Below are 17,567 nucleotides of genomic sequence, written 5' to 3'. Positions count from 1 at the left end.
CACTGTTCAAGCATACATTCAGAAAACAAGAAGCATTGTCACCACATCAATATAATTAAACTAAGTTCAAGGATAAATTCGAAACTCATGTACTTCTTGTTCTTTTGAATTAAAACATTTTTCATTTAAGAGAAGTGATGGATTCATAGGACATTTATAACTTTAAGACAAAGTTACTAACTACTAATGATCATGTAATGAAGACACAAACATAGATAAGCACATAACATAGAAAACGAAAAACAGAGAAAGTAAGAACAAGGAATGAGTCCACCTTAGTGATGTCCTTGAGCTCTTTTATGTCTCTTCCTTGTCTTTGCTACTCCTCCTTCATTGCTTTTAGATCTTCTCTGATTTCATGAAGGATGATGGAGTGCTCTTGATGTTCCACCCTTAGTTGCTTCCAATAATTGTGTGGAAGAAAATGTATCCCCTAAGGTATCTCAGGGATCTCTTGATTTGCAGTCAAATGTTCTACCACTGAGCTATAGACCCTTGATGGAAGCTTTTGTCTTCCTTTTCTTCTTTCTAGAGGTTTCTCTGGCCTTAGGTGCCATCAATGGTTATGGAAAAAACAAAAAAGCTATGCTTTTACCACACCAAACTTAGAATGTTGCTTGCCCTCGAGCAAAAGAAGAAAGAATAGAAGAATAAGAAGAAGATATGGAGGAGATGGATGGCTGTGTGTATTCGGCCATATGGGTGGGATTGGGTGGGAGAGAGATGTTGAATTTTGAAGGTAAGTGGGTGTATGGATGTGAGTGGTAAAGGGTTAATAGGGAAGAGTGTTTGTTGGGAATAGAGGATGATTGAGAAGAGGGAAGAGAGTGAGTGGAGGTATGTGGGGATCCTGTGGGGTTCACAGATCCTGAGATGATCCTGTGGGTCCACAGATCTTGAGGTGTCAAGGCATTTACATCCCTGCACCAATTTAGGCATGTAAAATGCCCTTGCACACAACTCTGGGCGTTCAGCGCCAGGTTGGTGCCCATTTTGGGCGTTCAACGCCCCTTTGCTGCCATTTCTGGCGTTGAATGCCAGAACCATGCTTGTTCTGGGCGTTCAGCGCCAGGATGTTGCCCATTTTGGGCGTTCAGCGCCAGAACCATGCTCTGTTCTGGCGTTTGAACGCTAGGCAGATGCTCCTCCAGGGTGTGATTTTTCTTCTGCTGTTTTTTATTCCGTTTTTGATTTTTTTGTTTATTTTGTGACTCCACATGATCATGAACCTATAAAGACATATAACTAAGAAAAATATAGTTAGATAAATAAAAATTGGGTTGCCTCCCAACAAGCGCTTCCTTAATGTCAATAGCTTGACAGTGGGCTCTCATGGAGCCTCACAGATGTGCAGAGCTTTGTTGAGACTCTCCAACACCAAACTTAGAGTTTGGATATGGGAGTTCAACACCAAACTTAGAGTTTGGTTGTGGCCTCCCAACACCAAACTTAGAGTTTGACTGTGGGGGCTCTGGTTGACTCTGCTTTGAGAGAAGCTTTTTCTGCTTCCTCTCCATGGTTGCAGAGGGAGATTCTTGAGTTTTAAACACAAGGGAGTCCTCATTCCATTGACGGACTATTTCACCTCTGTCAACATTAATCACAGCTCTTGTTGTGGCCAGGAAAGGTCTTCCTAGGATGATGGATTCATCCTCTTCCTTTCCAGTATCCAGGACTATGAAATCAGCAGGGATGTAAAGGCCTTCAATCTTTACTAACACGTCCTCTACTTGTCCATAAGCCTATTTTCTAGAGCTGTCTGCCATCTCTAATGAGATTTTAGCAGCTTGCACCCCATAGATTCCCAGTTTCTCTATTACAGAGAGGGGCATGAGGTTTATCCCTGAACCAAGGTCACACAAAGCCTTAAAGGTCATGGTGCCTATAGTACAAGGTATTATGAACTTTCCAGGATCCTGTCTCTTCTGAGGCAATGTCAGTTGATCCAGATCACTTAGTTCATTGATGAACAGGGGAGGTTCAACTTCCCAAGTATCAATGCCAAATAATTTGGCATTCAGCTTCATGATTGCACCAAGAAACTTGGCAGTTTGCTCTTCAGTAACCTCCTCATTCTCTTCAGAAGAGGAATACTCATCAGAGCTCATGAAGGGCATAAGGAGGTTCAATGGGATCTCTATGGTCTCTAGATGAGCCCCAGAGTCCTTTGGTTCCTCAGAGGGAAGCTCCTTATTGATCACTGGACGTCCCAGGAGGTCTTCTTCCTTGGGATTCACGTCCTCTCCTCTCCTCACAGGTTCGGCCATGGCGCTTATGTCAATGGCCTTACACTCTCCTTTTGGATTCTCTTCTGTATTGCTTGGGAGAGTACTAGGAGGGATTTCAGTGATCCTTTTACTCAGCTGGCCCACTTGTGCTTCCAAATTTCTAATGGAAGACCTTGTTTCATTCATGAAACTTACAGTGGCCTTAGATAGATCAGAGACTAGATTTGCTAAATTAGAAGCATTTTGTTCAGAGTTCTCTGTCTGTTGCTGAGTTGATGATGGAAAAGGCTTGCTATTGCTAAACCTGTTTCTTCCACCATTATTAAAGCCTTGTTGGGGCTTTTGATCCTTCCATGAGAAATTTGGATGATTTCTCCATGTTGAGTTATAGGTGTTTCCATAAGGTTCACCTAAGTAATTTACCTCTGCTATTGCAGGGTTCTCAGGATCATAAGCTTCTTCTTCAGAAGATGCCTCTTGAGTACTGTTGGATGCAGCTTGCATTCCATGCAGACTCTGAGAGATCATATTGACTTGCTGAGTCAATATTTTATTCTGAGCCAATATGGCATTCAGAGTATCAACCTCAAGAACTCCCTTCTTCATAGGCGTCCCATTACTCACAGGATTCCTTTCAGAAGTGTACATGAACTGGTTATTAGCAACCATGTCAATGAGTTCTTGAGCTTCTGCAGGCGTTTTCTTTAGGTGAATGGATCCACCTGCAGAAGTGTCCAGTGACATCTTTGATAGCTCAGATAAACCATCATAGAATATATCCAGGATGGTCCATTCTGAAAGCATGTCAGAAGGACACTTTTTGGTCAATTGTTTGTATCTTTCCCAAGCTTCATAGAGGGATTCACCTTCTTTCTGTCTGAAGGTTTGAACATCATCTCTAAGCTTGCTCAACTTTTGAGGAGGAAAGTACTTGGCTAAGAAAGCCATGACCAGCTTATCCCAAGAGTTCAGGCTGTCTTTGGGTTGAGAATCCAACCATAATCTAGCTCTGTCTCTTACAGCAAAAGGGAAAAGCATGAGCCTGTAGACTTCAGGATCTACTCCATTAGTCTTAACAGTATCACATATCTGCAAGAATTTAGTTAAGAACTGAAAAGGATCTTCAGATGGAAGTCCATGAAACTTGCAGTTCTGCTGCATCAGAGAAACTAATTGAGGTTTCAGCTCAAAGTTGTTTGCTCCAATGGCAGGAATGGAGATGCTTCTTCCATGTAAATTGGAATTAGGTGCAGTAAAGTCACCAAACATCTTCCTTACATTATTATTATTTTCGGCTGCCATCTCCTCTGCCTGTTCGAAAATTTCTGAAAGGTTATCTCTGGATTGTTGTAATTTAGCTTCTTTTAATTTTTTCTTCAGAGTCCTTTCAGGTTCTGGATCTGCTTCCACAAGAATGTTCTTATCCTTGCCCCTGCTCATATGACAAAGAAGAAGGCACAGAAAAATAATAATAATAATAGAGATCCTTTATACCACAGTATAGGGATCCCTGTGTGAGTAGAAGAAAAGAGGGTGACAAAGAGTGTAATATAATGGAAGAAACACAACTATGAGGATGGCAGAGATGTGAGATGAGATGTTAGGATATGAATGAATAAATAGAATAAGATGGGAGAGGGAGAATTTTCGAAAAATATTTTTGAAAAAGAGTTAGTGATTTTCGAAAATGGTTTTTGAAAAATGTTAGTATTTTTTTTTGAAATTTTTTTAAAATCAAAAATAAAAATAATTAGTTAATTAAAAAGAAATTTTGAAAAAGGGGGAAGATATTTTCGAAAAATGAGAGAGAGAGAGAGTTAGTTAGGTAGTTTTGAAAAAGTTAAGAAAACAGTAGTACTTGCATTAATCTTTGAGGAACAGCAGAGCTCCACACCTTAATCTATAGAGTGTAGAAACTCTACCGTTAAAAATACATAAGTGAAAGGTCCAGGCATGGCCGATATGGCCAGCCCCCAAAACGTGATCAAAGGATCATAAGGTAATCCAAAGATGTCTAATACAATAGTAAAAGGTCCTATTTATAATAAACTAGCTACTAGGGTTTACATGAGTAAGTAATTGATGCATAAATCCACTTCCGGGGCCCACTTGGTGTGTGCTGGGGCTGGGCTTTGAGTGTTACACGTGTAGAGGTCCTCCTTGGAGTTGAACGCCAGCTTTTGTGCCAGTTTGGGCGTTCAACTCTGGTTTTGGCTCCTTTTCTGGCGCTGGACGCCAGATTTGGGTAGAAAGCTGGTGTTGAACGCCAGTTTACGTCGTCTATTCTTGGCCAAAGTATAGACTATTATACATTGCTGGAAAGCCCTGGATGTCTACTTTCCAACGCAATTGGAAGCGCGCCATTTCGAGTTCTGTAGCTCCAGAAAATCCATTTTGAGTGCAGGGAGGTCAGAATCCAACAGCATCAGCAGTCCTTCTTCAACCTCTGAATCTGATTTCTGCTCAAGTCCCTCAATTTCAGCCAGAAAATACCTGAAATCACAGAAAAACACACAAACTCATAGTAAAGTCCAAAAATGTGAATTTAACATAAAAACTAATGAAAACATCCCTAAAAGTAACTAGATCCTACTAAAAATATACTAAAAACAATGCCAAAAAGCGTATAAATTATCCGCTCATCAAGAATTTATAGAGAAAACAGCGTTGCAAGTACAGTTCTTAACCGACGAAAACTCCGCTTATCAATTTAGAAAGGGTTGTCACAATTTTAGAATAAAAAAATACTGGGAGTAAAAATCCCAGGTCGTCTCCAAATGAGTTGACAAAAGAGTGCTATTTTATTAGTCAGAAGTTTTTCGAGAAATTTTAAGAGTTGGAGAATAGAAAATTAAATGATTGTAAATTAAAGCAACGAAAATTAACGAGAGAATTTATATAATTAAAATAAAAGCCTTGACTGGGAGAGGATTAATCGGAAGTTCTTTCCTTGTTGGATTTTCCCAAGTGTAATAGTGAAAGGTAATTGTTCTACTTAGTTATCCTTTACTGAATAAAGGAAAGTCAAGTAACTAACTAACCAATTCTGAATCCCAAGTCCTAACCCTCTCCTAAGGAAGGATTAGAGTCAGAGACTAGAGAGCTAGCCAACAACTTCCAATTCGAAATTAACACTGGAGTATTCCAACTCAAGGGTTTCCTCTTAATCAACTCCGAAGTCAAGTTGGGAGTCTACTCCATTGACATGAATACACCGTTCACAGACATATAAAGGGAATAAGAAGAAGACATGATAAATTAAATAATAAATGAAAATTAATTAAAAGTAAAAATAGTTCTTTACATTAATAAATCCAAAATCATAAACATACCTATCTGAACAGGGTTAATGGAAATTAAAAAAGTAAAGGAATAAGGAAACAAACTAGAATAATGAAAACTTCTACGGAGGTAGTAACTCTTCTCAATATCCAAATCAAAAGCATAAAACTCTAAAACTATGAATGTGAAGGAACCCTAGAGGAAGTAGTCTTTTCTCTCTAAGATTCAAACTAAAAACTCAAAACTATGCGAATCAGAATGTGTGAATGTGTGAATGTGTGTTGAGTCTCTGCTTGTCCCCTGGCTCTAGTCTGTGTTTTTGGGCCGAAAACTAGGTCCAAACTCAGCCCAAAATCACTCCCAGCATTTTCTGAGATTTCTGCACGTAGCGCATGTCACGCGTACACGTCAGTCACGCATACGCGTCGATGGTCATCTTCGCGTGTCACGCGTACGTGGTGCACGAAATTGTGATCTCAACGGCGCCCAAAAACTTGGTACGCACGATCATAATCTCAATTCCTTTTCACAACTCTGCACAACTAACCAGCAAGTGCACTGGGTCGTCCAAGTAATAAACCTTACTTGAGTAAGGGTCGATCCCACGGAGATTGTCGGCTTGAAGCAAGCTATGGTCATCTTGCAAATCTCAATCAGGCAGATTCAAATGGTTATTAGGTTTTGATAATTAAAAGATAAATAGAACATAAAATAAGATAGAGATACTTATGTAATTCATTGGTGAGAATTTCAGATAAGTGTATGAAGATGCTTTGCTCCTTCTGAATCTCTGCTTTCCTATTGCCTTCATTCAATCATTCATACTCCTTTCCATGGCAAGCTGTATATTGGGGATCACCGTTGTCAATGGCTACCGTCTGTCCTCTCAGTGAAAATGGTCCAAATGCGCTGTCACCACACGGCTAATCATCTGTCGGTTGTCACTCATGTTGGAATAGGATCCATTGATCCTTTTGCGTCTGTCACTACGCCCAACACTCGCGAGTTTGAAGCTTGTCACAGTCATTCCTTCCCAGATCCTACTCGGAATACCACAGACAAGGTTTAGACTTTCCGAATCTCAGGAATGGCTGCCAATAATTCTAGCCTATACCACGAAGACTCTGATCGTGAACCAGAAGACTAAGAGATATACATTCAAGCTTGCTCATGTAGAACGGAAGTGTTTGTCAGGCACGCGTTCATAAGTGAGAATGGTGATGAATGTCACTTGATCATCACATTCATCATGTTCTTGGGTGCGAATGAATATCTTAGAATAAGAATAAGCTTGAGTTGAATAGAAAAACAATAGTACTTTGCATTAATTCATGAGGAACAGAAGAGCTCCACACCTTAATCTATGGGGTGTAGAAACTCCACCGTTGAAAATACAAAAGTAATAAAGGTCTAGGCATGGACGAATGGCCAGCCCCCATAAAGGTCTAAGATAGCATAAGACTAATCAAAGATATATTAAAAGATGAAAATACAATAGTGAAAGGTCCTATTTATAATGAACTAGTAGCCTAGGGTTTACAGAAATGAGTCATTAATGCAGAAATCCACTTTCGGGCCCACTTGGTGTGTGCTTGGGCTGAGCATTGAAGCTTTCACATGTAGAGACTTTTCTTGGAGTTAAACGCCAGCTTTGGTGCCAGTTTGGGCGTTTAACTCCAGCTTTTATGCCAGTTCTAGCGTTTTGACGCCAGAATTTTTATGCTGACTTGGAACGCCGTTTTGGGCCATCCAATCTCGGACAAAGTATGAACTATTATATATTTCTGGAAAGCCCAGGATGTCTACTTTCCAACGCAATTGAGAGAGCGCCAATTGGGCTTCTGTAAATCTCCAGAAAATTCACTTCGAGTACAGCAAGGTCAGAATCCAACAGCATCTGCAGTCCTTTTTCAGCCTCTGAATCAGATTTTTGCTCAGGTCCCTCAATTTCAGCCAGAAAATACCTGAAATCACAGAAAAATACACAAACTCATAGTAAAGTCCAGAAATATGATTTTTATTTAAAAACTAATAAAAACATAATAAAAATTAACTAAAACATACTAAAAACTACCTAAAAACAATGCCAAAAAGTGTATAAATTATCCGCTCATCAGTACGCGTCTGGTATGCGCACGCGTCGCCGTGCAAACTCCAATTCACGTGCACGCGTCAGGTGCGCGCACGCGTCGTTTCTCGCTGGTTATCTCTTTTATTTCTTGTGCTCCTTCCATTTTTGCAAGCTTCCTCTCCATCCTCTAAGCCATTCCTACCCTGTAAAGCCTGAAAATACTTAACGCACAGATCACGGCATCGAATGGTATAAAGGGGAATTACAAATACACAATTTAAAGACTTAGGAAGCAAGTTTTTAATCATATAACAAACTTGGGAAGGAATTGTAAAATCATGCAAATAGTATGAACAAGTGTGCAAAGACTTGATAAAAATCACTCAATTGAGCATAAGATAAACCATAAAATAGTGGTTTATCATGGGTGCAAAAGAATGCACCAAATTACTCGAGAAAATACAATGCTCGAGAGATGTTTATGAGAATTGGTCGGAGGCAGTGTCCTTCAACAAGGTGCAATTAAGAGAGGTAGTAGTTGATGTCATTCTCGACAAAGTTTTAATAGAGCTCCTATCATTCCAAAATTTGTGGCCAGAGCACTAGGGGAATATATTGAAAAGGAAGGCTCATATCCAAAGTTAGCCAGAGAAAGAATATCATCTAATAAATAGCTAAATAAAGAAGTGAAGGTTTCCTAGACAAAGAGCAAGGAACAACCTAGCCCTGTGAATCAACCTAAAGAAATAGAATCTATTGAAAAGTTGTCAGATAATAAGGTGAAGGTCGAGCCCACAACTAAGGAAAATGATGATGATAAAGGGTTAATTGAGGCATTCAATTATGGATTTAAAGATAACTTAGATATCATGTTTTGAGAAACTGGCTTTGGATACATGGTAACTGTGTCAATTCTCCCTTTTGATTTCCAAGGATATCGTGACAGCTCTTGGGGATGTTTGGAATGATATTATGATGATATTATTCCAGGAGCTGAGTGCAGGTTTGTTGAAAATGGGCTCATCAAGGAAGGTTTGTTTGAGAGACTGATGAGCGGATAATTTATACACTTTTTGGCATTATTTTCTAGTAGTTTTTAGTATAATTTAGTTAGTTTTTACTATATTTTTATTAGTTTTTATGCAAAAATCACATTTCTAGACTTTACTTTGAGTTTGTGTATTTTTTTGTGATTTTAGATATTTTCTGGTTGAAATTGAGGGACCTGAGCAAAAATCTGATTCAGAGGCTGAAAAAGGACTGCAGATGCTGTTGGATTCTGACCTCCCTTCACTCGAAATGGATTTTCTGGAGCTACAGAAGCCCAATTGGTGCGCTCTCAATTGCGTTGGAAAGTAGACATCCAGGGCTTTCCAGCAATATATAATAGTCCATACTTTGCCCAAGTTTTAATGATGCAAACTGGCGTTCAAACTCCAACTTCCTGCCCTATTCTGAAGTTAAACGCCAGAAACAGGTTACAAACCAGAGTTAAACGCCAGAAACAGGCTGCAATCTGGCGTTTAACTCCAAGAGAAGTCTCTACACGTGAAGGCTTCATTACTCAGCCCAAGCACACACCAAGTGGGCCCCGGAAGTGAATTTCTGCACTATCTGCACTTAGTTACTTATTTTCTATAACCCTAGCTACTAGTTTAGTATAAAAACAACTTTTAGAGACTTACTATGTAGATCATGACATTTTCACATTTTACATTGTATCTCTACGGCATGAGTCTCTAAACTCCATGATTAGGGGTGAGGAGCTCTGTTGTGTTTCGATGAATTAATGCAATTACTACTGTTTTTCATTCAATCACGCTTGTTTCTATTCTAAGATATTCACTCGCACTTCACCCTGATGAATATGATGATCCGTGACACACATCATCATTCTCACCTATGAACGCGTGCCTGATAACCACCTCTGTTCTATCTGCACTAGCTTGAGTGTGTATCTCTTAGCCTCCTGGTTCACGATCAGAGTCTTCGTGGTATAGGCTAGAATTATTGGCGGCCATTCCTGAGATCCAGAAAGTCTAAACCTTGTCTGTGATATTCCGAGTAGGATCTGGGAAGGAATGACTGTGACGAGCTTCAAACTCGCGAGTGTTGAGCGTAGTGAGAGACGCAAAAGAATCAATGGATTCTATTCCAACATGAGTGAGAACCGACAGATGATTAGCCGTGCGGTGATAGCGCATTTGGACCATTTTTACTGAGAAGATGGATGGTAGCCATTGACAACGGTGATCCACCAACATATAGCTTGCCATGGAAGGAGACCTGCGTGCGTGAAGAAGAAGACAGTAGGAAAGCAGAGATTCAGAAGACAGAGCATCTCCAAAACCTCAATCTGTTCTCCATTACTGCATAACAAGTACTATTTAATTTATGCTTTTTACTCTTCATAAATATAATCACTCTTATCATTGATTTCCTGACTAAGAATTACAAAATAACTGTAGCTTACTTCAAGCTGACAATCTCCGTGGGATCGACCCTTACTCACGTAAGGTATTACTTAGACGACCCAGTGCACTTGCTGGTTAGTGGTACGAGTTGTGAAAAGTGTGATTTACAATTCGTGCACCAAGTTTTTGGCGCCGTTGCCGGGGATTGTTCGAGTTTGGACAACTGACGGTTTATTTTGTTGCTTAGATTAGGAAAAATTTTTCTTTTTGGTTTAGAGTCTTCTATTATTGTTTTTGGTTAAAAAATTTTTAAATGCTTATTTTCTTTTTCAAATTTTTTCGAAAATTTTTATAAACTAATAATTGAGTTTTTCTGTTTGAGTCTAGTTTCATATTTTAAGTTTGGTGTCCTTTGTGTTTCTGTTTTCAAAAAAAATTTTTTTTTTCAAAAGTTGTTCTTAGCGTTCATCGTGATATTCAAAGTTTTCCTGTTTGTTTCCTTTGTTTTGATCTAAAAATTTAAGTTTGGTGTCATTTTTACTGTTTTTCTCTTTCCTCATAAAATTTAAAAGTTCAAAAAAAATAAATATCCTTTCCTTTAATTGCTCATAATTTTCAAAAATTTAATCTTATTCTATTATTGTGATTCAAAAATTTTAAGTTTGGTGTTTCCTTATTGAGAAAGTTTCAACATTTAAAATTTTGAAATCATATCTTTTCAAAACTTACTAACCACTTTCTCTCTCTCTTCAGTTTTCGAAAATTTTCAACCATTTTTCATTTATTTGATTCTATTTTATTTTAATTTCAAAAAAAATTAAATATAAAATAAAATAAAATTTTTATCCACATTAATTCACTTTTTCCATTATGGACCTAAATGGAAATGAACAGTCCAGAAGGACTCTGGGGTCATATGCTAACCCCATTACTGCTGCATATGGGAGTAGCATCTGTATACCTCCAATCAAAGCAAGCAGTTTTGAGCTAAATCCTCAGCTCATTGTCATGGTGCAGCAAAATTGCCAGTATTTCGATCTTCCACAGGAAGAGCCTACTGAGTTTCTGGCACAATTCTTACAAATTGCTGACACAGTACGTGACAAGGAAGTAGATTAGGATGTCTACAGATTATTACTGTTTCCATTTGTTGTAAAAGATCAAGCTAAGAGGTGGTTAAATAACCAACCCACAGCAAGCATAAGAACATGGAAACAGTTATCAGACAAATTTCTGAATCAATATTACCCTCCAAAAAGGATGACACAGCTAAGGCTGGACATCCAAGGCTTTAAACAAGAGGATGATGAATCCATTTATAACGTCTGGGAGAGGTACAGAGGGATGCTAAGGAAATGCCCCTCTGAAATGTTTTCAGAGTGGGTGCAATTAGACATCTTCTACTATGGGCTTACAGAAAAAGCTCAGGTATCTCTAGACCACTCAGCTGGTGGATCTATACACATGAGAAAGACTATTGAAGAGGCTCAAGAGCTTATCGATATAGTTGATAGAAATCATCATCTGTACATAAGTAATGAGTCCTCCATGAAAGAAGAAGCTAAGGCAGTATCAACTGACTTTAGTCCTCAGGAATAAGTTGCTGAACTCAATCAGCAACTATCTTCTATAACAATGCAGTTAGCAGAATTTAAGGAGATGCTACAAGAAACCAAAAATGCTAACAAGGATATGGAATCACAATTGAATTAGACAAAACAGCAGTTATCAAAACAGATAATAGAGGAGTGCCAAGCAGTTCAATTAAGAAGTGGAAAAACGTTAAATACTCCAACTCAAAGCAGCAGAAAGCCAAGAAAAGAATAGCTGACAGAGGATGAGCAACCTGCTACCCAAAATCCCTCTGAGGACAGTAATAGCCTAGAGAGGAATAGGTCTGGCGATCAAACACCAAAAAAGGGTATGAATCTGGCGTTAAACGCCCAATCCATGTCCAGTTCTGGCGTTCAAATGCAAGTGAGGGATTTGACACCTGCAAGTGCTGATACTAACTCCCTTAAGAAGGCTTCTCAACCTGCCTCTGTAGGAAATAAACCTGCAGCAACTAAGGTTGAAGAATATAGAGCCAAAATACCTTATCCTCAGAAACTCCGCCAAGCGGAACAGGATAAACAATTTGCCCGTTTTGCAGACTATCTCAGGACTCTTGAAATAAAGATTCCGTTTGCAGAGGCACTTGAGCAAATACCCTCTTATGCTAAGTTCATGAAAGAGATCTTAAGTCATAATAAGGATTGGAGAGAAACAGAAAAAGTTTTCTCATTGAAGAATGCAGTGCAGTCATCCTAACAAGCTTACCAGAAAAGCTTAAGGATCCTGGAAGCTTTATGATACCATGCACATTAGAGGGTGCTTGTACCAAGACAGCTCTGTGTGATCTTGGGGTAAGCATCAACCTAATCCCTGCATCCACTATCAGAAAGCTTGGCTTGACTGAAGAGGTCAAACCAACCCGGATCTGTCTTCAACTTGCTGATGGCTCCATTAAATATCCATCAGGCATAATTGAGGACATGATTGTCAAGGTTGGGCCATTTGCCTTCCCTACTGACTTTGTAGTGCTGGAAATAGAGGAGCACAAGAGTGCAACTCTCATTCTAGGAAGACCATTCCTAGCAACTGGACGAATCCTCATTGACGTCCAAAAAGGGGAGATAACCCTAAGAGTCAATGAGGATGAGTTTAAGTTGAATGTTGTCAAAGCTATGCAGCATCCAGACACATCAGAAAACTACCTGAGCATTGATATTATTGACTCCCTGGTGGAAGAGGTCAATATGACTGAGAGTCTCGAATCAAAGCTAGAGGACATTTTTAAAGATGTTCAACCTGATCTGGAGGAACCAGAGGAAATAAAAGAACCTCTGAAAACTCCTCAGGAAGAGGAGAAATCTCCTAAACCTGAGCTCAAATCACTACCACCATCCCTGAAATATGCATTTCTGGGAGAAGGTGACACTTTTCCTGTAATCATAAGCTCTGCTTTAGAGCCACAGGAAGAGAAAGTACTAATTCAGGTGCTAAGGACACACAAGACAGCTCTTGGGTGGTCCATAAGTGATCTTAAGGGCATTAGCCCAGCCAGATGCATGCACAAGATCCTATTGGAGGATGATGCTAAGCCAGTGGTTTAACCACAGAGGCGGCTAAATCCCGCCATGAAGGAGGTGGTGCAGAAAGAGGTCCCTAAGTTACTAGAGCCCTGTCCATGTTATCCCTAAGAAGGGAGGTATGACAGTAGTTCATAATGAAAAAAATGAACTGGTTCCTATAAGAACAATTACAGAGTGGCGTATGTGTATTGACTACAGAAGGCTCAATACAGCCAACAGGAAAGATCACTTCCCTTTACCATTCATAGACCAGATGCTAGAAAGACTAGCAGGTCATGAATACTACTGCTTTTTGGATGGCTATTTAGGTTACAACCAAATTGCAGTAGATCCTCAGGACCAAGAGAAAACAGCATTCACATGTCCATCTGGAGTATTTGCATACAGAAGAATGCCTTTTGGTCTGTGCAATGCACCTACAACCTTTCAGAGGTGCATGCTCTCTATCTTCTCTGATACGGTAGAGAAATTTCTAGAAGTCTTCATGGATGACTTCTCAGTATTTAGAGACTCATTTAGCTCTTGTCTTAACCATCTAGCACTTGTTCTGAAAAGATGCCAGGAGACTAACCTGGTTTTAAATTGGGAAAAATGTCACTTTATGGTGACTGAAGGAATTGTCCTTGGGTATAAAATTTCGAACAAGGGAATAGAGGTGGATCAAGCTAAGGTAGAGGTAATTGAAAAATTACCACCACCCATCAATGTTAAGGCAATTAGAAGCTTTCTGGGGCATACATGATTCTATAGGAGGTTTATAAAGGATTTTTCAAAAATCGCAAAACCTCTGAGAAATCTGCTAGCTGCTGACACGCCATTTGTGTTTGACACAGAGTGTCTGTAGGCGTTTGAAACTCTGAAAGCTAAGCTGGTCACAGCACCAGTTATTTCTGCACCAGACTGGACATTACCATTCGAACTAATGTGTGATGCCAGTGACCATGCCATTGGTACAGTATTGGGACAGAGGCATAACAAGCTTCTGCATGTCATTTATTATGCTAGCCGTATTTTAAATGATGCACAAAAAAATACACAACCACAGAAAAAGAGCTGCTTGCAGTGGTTTATGCCATTGACAAGTTTAGATCATACTTAGTAGGATCAAAAGTAATTGTGTACACTGACCATGCTGCTCTTAAATATCTACTCACAAAGCAGGATTCAAAGCCCAGGCTCATAAGATGGGTGTTGCTTCTGCAAGAGTTTGATATAGAAATAAGAGACAGAAAAAGGGACAGAGAATCAAGTAGCTGATCACCTATCCCGGATAGAACCAGTAGCAGGAGCATCCTTCCCTCCTACTGAGATCTTTGAAACCTTTCCAGATGAGCAATTATTTGCTATTCAGGAAGCTTCGTGGTTTGCAGACATTGCAAACTATAAGACTCAAGGTTCTCCTTCTGTAACCATGGTGAGGAAGCATGAAAAGATTCTCTCAATACAGAGTCAAACAAAACCCCCAAATTCAAACTCTAAGTTTGATATTGGGAGGCCACAACCAAACTCTAAGTTTGGTGTTGAGAGGCCCAAACCCTGCTCTGATTATCTGTGAGGCTCCATGAGAGCTTACTGTCAAGCTATTGATGCGTGAGCATCTTATATATCTTTTCCTTGTGAATTTGCACTTGAATTTCTAAGTTTAATCAAAATTTAAATATCTTTTAGCCACTAAGGATGCTACTTTGAGTTGTGCACAATTCTATTTATTTCAGGTAGAATTCGAATGGATTTGACGGAGTTTTGTAGCAGAAAAGGAGGAAAGCGAATGATGTTGTCAATCCTGACCTCCCTGCACTCAAACTGGAATAACTTGAGCTACAAAAGTCCAATTGACATGATTCTAGCGGCATTGGAAAGCTAACTTTCAGGGCTTTCCAACGATGTATAATAGTACATACTTCTTCTCCAGCAACCTCTACCTCCCCCACGTTGAACTTGGCCCCAGCCAAGTTCAGCGTGGAACTTGAACGCACCAAAGGAGTCCAACGCACATCATCCCACGCTGAACTTGGGAAAATCCAAGTTCAGCATGGACTCAAAGGAAAACAATAAGGAAGCGCTGCCTCCTCCACGCTGAACTTGAGAATTTCCAAGTTCAGCGTGGATCCAAAGCTCCAAAGGAAGAACTGCACCTGATCCACGCTGAACTTGAGGATTTCCAAGTTCAGCGTGGACCTGAACGAATCCAATGATCCCTCGTACAAGGCTGCGCAGAAAGTTTAATGAATTTTGATTTAATTTAATTTAATTTTATTTATAATTAGGAAAAGATATTATTTTAGTTTTAGAAAATATATTTTACATTAATTAGGATTAGATATAAAAGAGAAAAGAATCAGCCCTTCAGGCTCATCTCTTCTCTTCTACCTCATTCCGCAATTTATAGTTTTTCAGAATCCTAGTTTTTTCTCTGAACCATGAGCAACTAAACCTCCACTGTTAAGGTTAGGAGCTCTGTCTATTGTATGGATTGATACTATTATTTTTCTATTTTAATTCATGCACTGATTTATAATTCAAGAATTATTTTCGTTCTTTATCTTATGAATTTGGGTGGAACGGAAGTATGACCCTCTTTCTAATTGAGTTCTTGTATAACTTGGAAAAGCTCTTTACTTGAACAACAGCTTGAAAATATATTCTCCTAAATTTCTAATTATCTGGACTTAACGGGATACGTGACATATAATCCTCTTATATTTGGGTAATTAGGATTTCTGTGGCATATAAACTAGAATTGAACTTCACCCTCTAATTGGAATTAAGTGACCAAGGAATTGGCGGTTGATGAAAGTTAGAGTAGACTAAGAAGGTCTAAGGAATTAGGGCTTAGTCATATATAGTTTGCCATGAATTGAATCTTGCATGATTAAAATAGTTAGTAAGAAAAGTCAATTCGGAAAATAGATATCTCTGAAGCCTTAACTGTTTCTCCATATATTATTCTCATCAATTTACTGCTTGCTGTTTTAATTTCTGAATTATTGTTTAATGCTTTTGAATACCAAAACACTCTTTTCTGTTTGTCTGACTAAGCCAATCACTCAACCATTATTGCTTGATCCATCAATCCTCGTGGGATCGACCCTCACTCACCTGAGGTATTACTTGGTACGACCCAGTGCACTTGCCGGTTAGTTTGTGGTTATAAATTCCGCACCAAGTTTTTGGCGCCGTTGCCGGGGATTGACTGTGATTAAGAACTATCAGTTGTTTGATTGCTTATATTAGGCATTTTAGTTTTAATTTTATTTAAATTTTACTTTAGTATTTTTAAAAAAATAAAAAAAATTAAATAGCACTAATATTTTTCTTAATTTCTGAAATTCAGTCTGGTGTTTCCTAGTTAGTCTTATTTTAATTTTTCTTATTTAAATTTTGCTTTAGTATTTTCAAAAAAAAAAAGAAAAAAAGAAAATTCTGTTCTTTCTTCTTTGCTTTCCTGTTTACCACATGGTGCGTTTAATTCTTTTTGGTGTTTTGTGATAAGAAAAATAATGGAGAGAGATCACATGGGTTACTACTCACACCCAAGAAGTGATTCATATTATTGTGAATGGGGAAACTACCCAAATTTTGGTTGGCAAAGTCAAAACCAAAGAAACTTCAATGCTCCATATCCCAACTATCAAGAACCACCATCTCCATATTCATATCAAGAACCACCATCTCCCTATTCATACCAAAAACCACCACCTCTCTATCCTTATCAAGAACCATCATCTTTCTACCCATATCAAGAGCCACTATCTCCCTATCCATACCAAGAACCATCATCTCCTTCTTATTCATATCAAGAGCCACCATCTCCTTATTCATCTCAAATACCATCAGATCTTGAGCTTCTCATGAAAGAATTCTTACATGATATAAAGACGAGTGTCAAAAATGTAGAGAAACATGTGCAGTTGATTATCAAGTCACAGAAAGAGGAGCAAGCAAACTCCTTCCTAAGAGATATAATACAAGATCCTATAGAAGTAAGTGAGGAAATCAATCAAAGGAGTTTACACTCCAATGAATTAGAGTAATTTCCACCCTCACACATGGAAGAAGAGGAAGATGCAAAAAAAAGGAGGAAGATGTGCCAATAAAGAAGGAAGATGCAGAAACAAAGGAGGTTGTAAGGGATGAAGACAATTATGGGAATCTACACTCCAATAAAGTAGAGACTGGCATAGATAGTGAGTTTATTGAACCACCAATTCAAGAAGTTCTTGATGAAGGGTACACTCTAACTATCACACAACACCCAGATTTTGAAATCAAAGAAGTGAAGGCAACCAAGGAAAGCACTGAAAAGGGGATTGTGACCAAGAAACAGAAGAAAATATCCATGAAAAAAAAAGGTCAGCAAAAAATAATCCAACCTCTACCCCAACAAGCAAGGTGAATCAAGCTAATCACAATAAAAGAAAGCTTGTTAGAAGGAATT

The 17,567-nt window shown here is 38.8% G+C and overlaps 1 non-coding gene across 1 annotated transcript; it reads left to right on the top strand.

Annotated features, from left to right (window-relative positions):
* Positions 1-3,026: 3,026 nt before the first annotated feature.
* On the top strand, positions 3,027-3,134 carry LOC148550762 (small nucleolar RNA R71). The gene has a single exon (XR_015892719.1). It is a non-coding gene; the product is annotated as a small nucleolar RNA R71 (small nucleolar RNA).
* Positions 3,135-17,567: the final 14,433 nt, after the last annotated feature.

Source organism: Arachis ipaensis, chromosome B7 (assembly GCF_059453495.1).
Source record: "Arachis ipaensis isolate K30076 ecotype BB chromosome B7, ASM5945349v1, whole genome shotgun sequence".
In the NCBI taxonomy this organism is placed as follows: domain Eukaryota; kingdom Viridiplantae; phylum Streptophyta; class Magnoliopsida; order Fabales; family Fabaceae; genus Arachis; species Arachis ipaensis.
This window is presented reverse-complemented; position numbering and strand designations above follow the sequence as displayed.